This window comes from Salmo trutta, chromosome 23 (genome assembly GCF_901001165.1).
Source record: "Salmo trutta chromosome 23, fSalTru1.1, whole genome shotgun sequence".
Classification (NCBI taxonomy): Eukaryota; Metazoa; Chordata; class Actinopteri; order Salmoniformes; family Salmonidae; genus Salmo; species Salmo trutta.
Genome location: NC_042979.1, coordinates 37,735,142 through 37,744,947, shown reverse-complemented (window position 1 = coordinate 37,744,947; position 9,806 = coordinate 37,735,142).

The window sequence follows — 9,806 nt, the reverse complement described above, 5'->3', positions numbered from 1 at the left end:
CCATATAATATCGACCCATTGTTCCATATAAAACATTTATGAGGTGAAAAGTTGTGTTTATACAACAAAGCCCAGCACATTAAAGCCTGCTTGTGAAAATCTGCCAGTTTCACAGGAAGTTTACCAACAATATATGGACATTGTAGTAAAAAATGAAGCCCTCCGAGCTTCTGAAAAACAAAATGAGGTATAATATTCCAGAAACTATGAGGATTTTTTATGTACCTTTTAATCCAGTTGACCTTTGATATCTGATTGAAGAGAGTGAAATCTAAGACATTTAGACGCCATCACAAACCCTGTTGGTGATAACATCTCTTTATATCTTATGTGGCTTGTTTTTCCATATGAAGTTGTACAAAAGCCTATCTAAGGTAAAGCAAGTGGATTTGGGAATATCAATAGGTGAAAAAAGATAGCCCCTCAGCTTTGAATAAAAGCACCCTTCCTTGAAGACTTAAATCCCTCCCTAACCATGAGGATAATTTTTTTTTGACAGATTCAGTTACAGGGTTCAAATTAAGATCATTCACAGCCTTAAGATTTTTGGTTATCTTTACACCAAGGTAGGTTACAGTATTTTTTTGAGAGATGTTACAATCTGCTGGATTGACAGCTCCTTTCAAAACAAACATCTCACATTTGGAAAGATTTAATACCAAACCTGAGATTTTTGGAGAACTGCTTCACGATATCCAATGCTAATCTAGCTTGAGACACATTTTTCAAAAAAAGTGAGGTGTCATCCGCCAGTTGAGATATCGTGATCTCTCTGGCCTGGAATGTAATGCCTTCAAATTGACTTTTATGAACTAATGAGCATAACATTTGAGATACTAACAAAAATAAAAAAGGTGGAATTGGACAACCTTGTCGTATTCCTTTGTAAATGTTAAACCTCGAGGATGTTCCATGACACAGTTTGATACAGCTATTGCCACCATTATACAGAGTTCTAATAGCATCAACAAAAAAACGACCAAATTTCAAATGCTTAAGACAATCAAAGATAAAATTGTGACTTACTGTGTCAAATGCTTTCTGAAAATCCCAAAATAGGATAACAGGGAAGTCATCTAATAGATCACAAATTCTCAACCAAGTCTAACACCAGCCTCAGATTATTAGATATATGGCGCCCTTTCATAAACCCTGATTGACATTCATCAATCAGATCATTTAAGCAAGACTTTAACCTTTTTGCAAAGATTAAGGCTATAATTTTGTAGTCGTTATTTAGGAGTGTGATTGGACGGCAATTATCAATACTTAGGAGATCCTTGTGTGGTTTAGGTATAAGAGTAATAACCCCTTGCTTCAGAGAGGCAGGTCCCTTCTCTTCTTTATCCCTTCTTTATAGCCTCCTTAAAGGTTTCAAGTAAAAAAGGTGCTATTTCTTCAAAGAAGGTTTTGTAAAATTCAGAGGTTAATTCATCACAACCTGGAGACTTGTTCTTTTTTAACTGAGCAACCCCGTACTGGATGTCCATAATGGATAAATCTTGGCAACAAGACTGATTGAGTTCTTCACTAACCGAATTAACATTCTCTATAGAATCAAGGAGATCCTTAGAGTCACTGAAATTGTTATCTAAGGAGTAAAGATTCTCATAAAACTTAGTGGTAAAGTCTGATAACAACTCTCTATCCTCAGTGGTAACCCCATTAATCTTAAGTTTACGAAGTGTGTCGAGTTCCTTTCTCTTCTCCAAATTAAAAAAGTATCTACTGTTCTTTTCACCTTTTTCAAGCCATCGTTTTCTGGATCTTATGAAAGCTCCTCTAGCCTTTTCCTCATACAATGTATCTAGTTGATTCTGTAAATCATTCAGTTTAGCTTTCTCATTAAGATCAAGATGCTCAATCTCTGTGATATCGGCAATTGTTTTAGAGAGTTCAGCTACCTCACATCTCCTTCTTAAAGCAAGCCTTTTTCCATAAGTAATACAGGCTGAGCGGATTTTACATTTCAGCAGTTCCCAATATTTCCCATATTCTGCATTAGATGTAGCTAAACTCCAGTAAACAGAAATTAGATTCTTAATCACATTTTTTAAATCATCATGCAATAACAATGAGTTATTTAATTTCCAGTAACCACCAGAGTATTTCTTACCATTACTGCACATTCTTACAGTCAACCATATGACTTTATGATCCGTCAGGACTGCAGGCAGTATTTTTACCTCTACAGTGTTGGGCTCAAGACTAGAGGTTATCACCCACAAATCAATTCTTGATTGTAAGGAACGATCTCTATTACTTCATGTGTATTGTATCTCTCCAGGGTTTTTTACTCTCCATATGTCAATTAAGTCCAGGCTTTGGCAGAAATTCACCAACTTGTTCACACTAATGTTAGACCTATGAGGCAATCTATCAGTCTCATTAGAATAAACCATATTCAAATCTCCACCAACTATAATCTGACTGGATGGATATTTTCTCAGAAGATTTTTAAGAATTTCTTCAATTTCCTCTAGAAGTAAGTTATTTGGAGGACTAGAACAGTATCCATATACATTACACAACACAAATAATCTGTCCATGTGGTTGATGACCGCTACTAGCCAATGTCCATTGGAGTCCATTTGAGTAAACAAACATTTCCCTTTGAAATTGTGTGCTAAAATTGCAACCCCAGCTGAATGATTAGTCCCGTGGGCCAAAAAATGTCACTGCCCCACTGATTTTTCCAATAATTATAGTCCTCTTTGCATGAATGTGTTTCTTGAACGAATACAAGATCTGCGTTGCAGTAATTACAAAAAAAAAGCTTTTCTCTTCAACAGGTTTCGTATCCCCCTGGCATTGATTGACATAAACTTCAAGTCCATATCTATAGAATAGAAAGAAAAATCCTATGCAATCTCAACTTTACCCTCTCTATAAAAAGTTGCTTCATATATGTATTAACAGAAGAGAGTTAATTGAGAAGAGTTAATTCAGCAGGGATGGGCAACTCCAGGGCTGCGTTCAGTATATACAAACGTAATAGAACGTTATATTGAACGGAAACGGTGTGGTACTGAGCTATCAGTTGACAAACGGGGAAGGGGTTGTGTTCACAGGAGGTTGGTGGCATCTTAATTGGGGAGGACGGGCTCATGGTAATGGTTGGAGCAGAATGGTATCAAGGGAATTGTTTATATATTGTCCATTTTTAACCTCTCTGGGCCAGTGGGACGTTTGCGTCCCACCCTAGTCAACAGCCAGTGGAATCGCGTGGCGCGAAATACAAATACCTCAAAAATGCTATAACTTCAATTTCTCAAACATATGACTATTTTACACCATTTTAAAGATAAGACTCTCGTTAATCTAACCACGTTGTCCGATTTCAAAAAGGCTTTACAGCGAAAGCAAAACATTAGATTATGTCAGGAGAGTACCCTGCCAAAAATAATCACACAGCCATTTTCAAAGCAAGCATATATGTCACAAAAACCAAAACCACAGCTAAATGCAGCACTAACCTTTGATGATCTTCATCAGATGACACTCCTAGGACATTATGTTATACAATACATGCATGTTTTGTTCAATCAAGTTCATATTTATATCAAAAACCAGCTTTTTACTTTAGCATGTGATGTTCAGAACTAGCATACCCACCGCAAACTTCCGGTGAATTTACTAAATTACTCATGATAAACGTTGACAAAATACATAACAATTATTTTAAGAATTATAGATACAGAACTCCTTTATGCATGTGTCAGATTTTAAAATAGCTTTTCGGCGAAAGCACATTTTGCAATATTCTGAGTACATAGCTCGGCCATCACAGGCTAGCTAATTTGACACCCACCAAGTTTGGGACTCACTAAACTCAGAATTACTATAAGAAAAATTGGATTACCTTTGCTGTTCTTCGTCAGAATGCACTCCCAGGACTTCTACTTCAACAACAAATGTTGTTTTGGTTCCAAATAATCCATAGTTATATCCAAATACCTCCGTTTTGTTCGTGCGTTCAGGTCACTATCCGAAGGGTAACGCGCGAGCGCATTTCGTGACAAAAAAATTCTAAATATTCCATTAACGTACTTCGAAGCATGTCAAACGCTGTTTAAAATCAATTTTTGTGCTATTTTTCTCGTAAAATAGCAATAATATTCCAACCGGACAACGTTGTATTCATTCAAAGACTGAAAGAAAAAAATTGAGAAGTCTCGTGAATGCGCATCTCAGTCTCACTGTCCCCAGGCAGGCCACTTACAAACTCTGCTGCTGTACTTTGCCCAGAGACAGGAGACACGTCATTCCACTTTCTGAACGCTTTAGAGAGCCAATGGAAGCCCATGAAAGTGTCATGTAACAGCACAGATGCTGTATTTTTGATAGAGATGCAACAGAAGGACAACAAATTGTCAGACAGGGCACTTCCTGCATGGAATCTTCTCAGGTTTTGGCCTGCCATATGAGTTCTGTTATACTCACAGACCCCATTCAAACAGTTTTAGAAACTTTAGAGTGTTTTCTATACAAATATTCTAATTACATGCATATTCTTGTTTCTGGGCAAGAGTAGTAACCAGTTTAAATCGGGTTCGTTTTTTTATCCGGCCGTGAAAATACTGCCCCCTAGCCCCAAATCTATTTAAGTGATAATGCCAGAGAAGCAGGTTTTTGGAGGATCTATTGGCACAGGTGTTGTTACGCCCCCGGGCAAACTGTGCCAATATATCCTCAAAACACCGGCTTCAAGGGTATTATCATTTTTATACAACGGGTTATATTCAAATAACGATTGACATATTTTAATTAAAAACAATATTTTGATTAATTTATTCATACTACTTCGTCCTTCCACAAGATATAGTCCCGACACAAATTTAGGGTTGCTACCCAAGCCGGCTGGTCGTTCCTTCTATCAGTTCGGTTGCCAGAGACGCAACCCAGTCGTTCAGTCTTTTTGTTCTGTATCTATGGACGCGACCCAGTCGTTCGTTCTAAATGTTCCATTGCCATACTGGCTGGCAACGTTCTTATCCCTTGCTTGTTAGCTATCCAACTATGGCTAACTTACAGTCACATCAAACAGTGCAACCAGAATAACAACAGTAGTGGCATTTGCATTTAAGGATCGGACCCCTTTTTTTCAATTTTCGCCTAAAATGACATACCCAAATCTAACTGCCTGTAGTTCAGGACCTGAAGCAAGGATATGTATATTCGTGATACCATTTGAAAGGAAACACTTTGAAGTTTGTGGAAATGTGAAATTATTGTAGGAGAATATAACACATTAGATCTGGTAAAAGATAATACAAACAAAAAAAACATGCATTTTCTTTATCATCTTTGAAATGGAAGAGAAAGGCCATAATATAATATTGCAGTTTAGGCGCAATTTAGATTTGCCACTAGATGGCAGCAGTGTGTGCAAAGTTTCAGATTGATCCAGTGAAGCATTGCAATACTGCGCAGTATTTTGTATCAGGTCTGCCCAAATGTGCCGAATTGGTCAATTGATACATTTTCAAGTACATAACTATAGAGAACATACAAAAATGATATGGTAATACAACATTTAAGTTTAAACACTCCCAGGAATATCATACATGATGGATCATTAGCTTATACACTAACTTTCACACATCTAGAGGGCCTGGATGGGTGGGTGTGGAGCCAGAGACTGTAGGGGTTCAAACTGTAGAACCCAGTTCTTACATTTGAATATAAAAAATTATTTGATCAAACAAAACTATGCTACATTTTATCTCTGGGACCCTCAGGATGACAAATCAGAGCAAGATTACTGAATGTAAGTGCATTATTTACCTTCAGAGGTGAATGTATCAAACCAGTTGCCGTGATAAAAGTTTGCTGTTGTAAGGCTTGGGTGTCGTACTGGAGGAATCAAATGCAGGAAGCTGCGATACAGGGTAGTGGCTTTAATTAGCACAACGGCTAAAACACAAGCCTTCCCAAAACAGCGATCAAAGCGCACAACAAAACAAGGTGCCCCAAACACAGGGGACAAAACACTGTTGGCGCAAACACACGCACTACTGCAAAATACAAAATCAGAGTGTCACCAAGCAAAGCAAACAAAGTAATTTGGTCGCCCTCTTCTTACAGAAAGCGATCGCCAAATCGGCGTATTCAGGGGGGATGCGCACAGTGGAAACCTGGTCTGGACTCTCCACCGACGTGGCACCGATGGAAACTCCTATACACCTTCCTGAACACTCCTCTGACCACCCCTGGAGAACCCCCTGTCTCCACAAAAACCGGGGATTGTGACTAGCTAGCCAGGGAACCCCCAGCACCACCGGAAACACAGGTGAGTCGATAAGGAAGAGACTAATCCGTTCCTTATGATTCCCCTGCGTTACCATGTCCAGTGGAACCGTGGCCTCCCTGACCAACCCTGACCCTAATGGCCGGCTATCTAGGGAGTGCACGGGGAAAGGGGGATCTATCTGCACTAGCGGAATACCCAGCTTAATGGCGAGTCCGCGATCCATAAAGTTCCCAGCTGTGCCTGAATCGACTAGCGCCCTATGCTGGGAAGAGGGGAAAAAATCTGAAAAAACAATTTCAACGAACATGTGACCGACAGGGGTTCTGGGTGAGTTTGATGCTGACTCACCTGGGGTGACCGAGAAGTGTTCTGCCTGCCCTCTCGACTCCCAGACTGACTCCTCCAGCACCGGTCGGCCGTGTGTCCTCTCCGACCACAGCTGGTGCAGGAGGAGCCACCTCCTCCGGTACCCCTCGGCACAGCCCCCCCCAACTCCATAGGAATAGGGGCGGGAGTGCACGGAGGTGGAACAGACAGGACCCTTTCAGAATGCCTGCGGGCAGCCAGCAGATTCGAATCGACATGTCGATGAGCTCGTCGAGAGAGAGAGTGTTGTCTCGACACGCTAGCTCCCTGCGGACGTCCTCCCGGAGACTACACCGGTAATGGTCCATCAGGGCCCTGTCGTTCCACCCCGCCCCAGCAGCCAAGGTCCGGAACTCCAGCGCGAAGTCCTGCGCACTCCTCGTCTCCTGCCTGAGGTGGAATAGCCGCTCACCCGCCGCTCTTCCCTCTGGAGGGTGATCGAATACAGCCCTAAAGCGGCGGGTGAACTCTGGGTAGTGATCCCTCGCCGAGTCCGGACTATTCCAGACCACGTTGGCCCACTCCAGAGCTCGGCCCTTCAGGCAGGAAACGAGGGCACTCACACTATCCTCCCCCGAGGGAGTAGGTCTCACTGTGGCCAGATACAGCTCGAGCTGGAGCAGAAATCCCTGGCACCCAGCCGCCGCTCCATCATACTCCCTCGGGAGCGCAAGACGAAGCGCGCCGGAGCCGGGTGAAGGGGGGAAGGAGGCGGATTAGTCGGAGGAGCCGGAGGTGGGGAGAGGATGCCACTCCTCTCCCAACAGTCCATCCTCGCCATCATCTGATCCATCGCCAATCCGATCCGATGGAGAACTGATGTGTGATGGAGAACACATTCCTCCATCGAGGGTAGGGGGTTGGCAGCTGCTCCTGCTGACTCCATTCAGGATATCGGTGCGGGATTCTGTAAGGCTTGGGTGTCGTACTGGAGGAATCAAATGCAGGAAGCTGCGATACAGTTAATAAGCACAACGGCTAAAACACAAGCCTTCCCAAAACAGCGATCAAAGTGCACAACAAAACAAGGTGCCCCAAACACAGGGGACAAAACACTGTTGGTGCAAACACACGCACTACTGCAAAATACAAAATCAGAGTGTCACCATGCAAAGCAAACAGAGAAACAATCCCGCACACAGAGCAGGCAGGCCTCCTGGCTAAAATAGCCCAGCTAATCAGCCCAAACCAAAAACAGGTGCACACAATCAACAAAAAGGGGGAAAAGGAAATCAGTGGCAGCTAGTAGGCCGGCGACGACGACCGCCGAGCGCCACCCGAACAGGAGGGGGAGCTACCTACGGTAGGAGTCGTGACAGCTGTTGTGCACTCTCCTCAAACAAGAGCATGGTATTTTTTCACTGAAATAGCTACAGCAAATTGGACAGTGCAGTTAGATTAACAATAATTTAAGCTTTCTGCCCATATAAGATGTCTATGTCCTGGAAAGTTTGCTGTTACTTACAACGTCATTCTAGTCACATTAGCGCACTTTAGCATCAACCGTCCCGGTATAGGGACACCGATCCCTTAGAGGTTTTTAAGCTGGTTTTTAGTGACATTTATTTGGACATATTCATAACAAATGAGCTAATGATGCGTGATTTCCCTGGCATAGAAAATGTGCTCTCTCGTCAGGACATTAGCACAATCTTTTCAAACTGATGCTAGAAAGATTGCAAACTAGCTGCACTTCCTTTCGTTTTACCTTTTTTCAATTGACATTTCTTTGTATATATCCATAAAAATTATGCCAGCTGATTCATGATGTCGACCGGCTGAGAAACGCTGCCTGCCTGCCTTGTCCCGACACGTTCGTTACTACGGGACAGCAAGAGATCGAATTTGAATATTGAAACAATGTTGCAAATGTCAGAGACAGACAAGGTTTATACAAATCTCCGCTGTTGAAAACTAAATGTTAGTCTAAAAGAAATGTGAAATAATGTCTAGATGCTTTTTATAGTGGAGATCAAGTTTATAAAGTGTCTGGCTGGGTTGATGAGACAGTGGATTGCGCAATCAGATGGAACAGAGTAATTTGGCATTTTAACGTCATAGTCTTAGCTGGTTATAATTTGTGGAATAGACACCGGCTGGAATGTTTTAACGAATCAGCATTCAGGATTAGACCCACCCGTTGCATAATTAAGCAATAAGGCACGAGGGTGTGTGGTATATGGCCAATATACCACGGCTAAGGGCTGTTCTTGGCACGACGCAACGCAAGGTGCCTTATTGCTACTTTAAACTGGTTACCAACCTAATTAGAGCAGTAAAAATAAATGCTTTGTCATACCCGTGGTATACGGTCTGATATACCATGGCTGTCAGCCAATCAGCATTCAGGGCTCGAACCACCCATTATATACTGGGTTAGAGCCCTTAATGCTGATTGGCTGACAGCCGTGGTATATCAGACCGTATACCATGGGTATGGCAAAACATGTATTTTTACTGCTCTAATTACGTTGGTAACCAGTTTATAATAGCAATAAGGTGTTTGTGTTATATTGCCAATACACCACGGCTAAGGGCTGTATCCAGGCACTCCGCGATGCGTCATGCAAAGAACAGCCCTTAGCCGAGGTATATTGGCCATACACCACATGCCATCATGCCTTATTGCTTAATTATCTTTGGAAAAATATGTCAAAAAGGTATTTTACGTATGTCTTTAGTATTTTACAGATCGAAAAGTGGAAAAAAAAAGTATTTATCCACAATCTTCTCTGGACAAGTCTGGTCCAGGGGCCTCATTTATGTTGTGAACGCACAAAATATGCCCCAAACATGCATGCACCAGTTTTCTCGCAAAAGTTGGCATTCATGAAAACTTTACTTTGACGTGAGAATGTGCTTATCCTAGCGCAAACCTTAGACCATGCGTGTGCACAGTTTCTAGTGGTTGAAGTCTTGCATTGCATGAAGGCAAAAGTAGTCTAGTAGTAGCCTTGTGCAAATGGGGAATATATACTGAACAAAAATCAGTTCATAAGGAAATCAGTCAATTTAAATAAATGAGTCAATATCTGCTGTGACCACCATTTGCCTCATGCAGTGTGACACATCTTCGTCGCATAGAGTTGATCAGGCTGTTGATTGTGGCCTGTGGAATGTTGTCCCACTCCTCTTCAATGGCTGTGCAAAATTGCTGGATATTGGCGAGAACTGGAACACGCTGTCA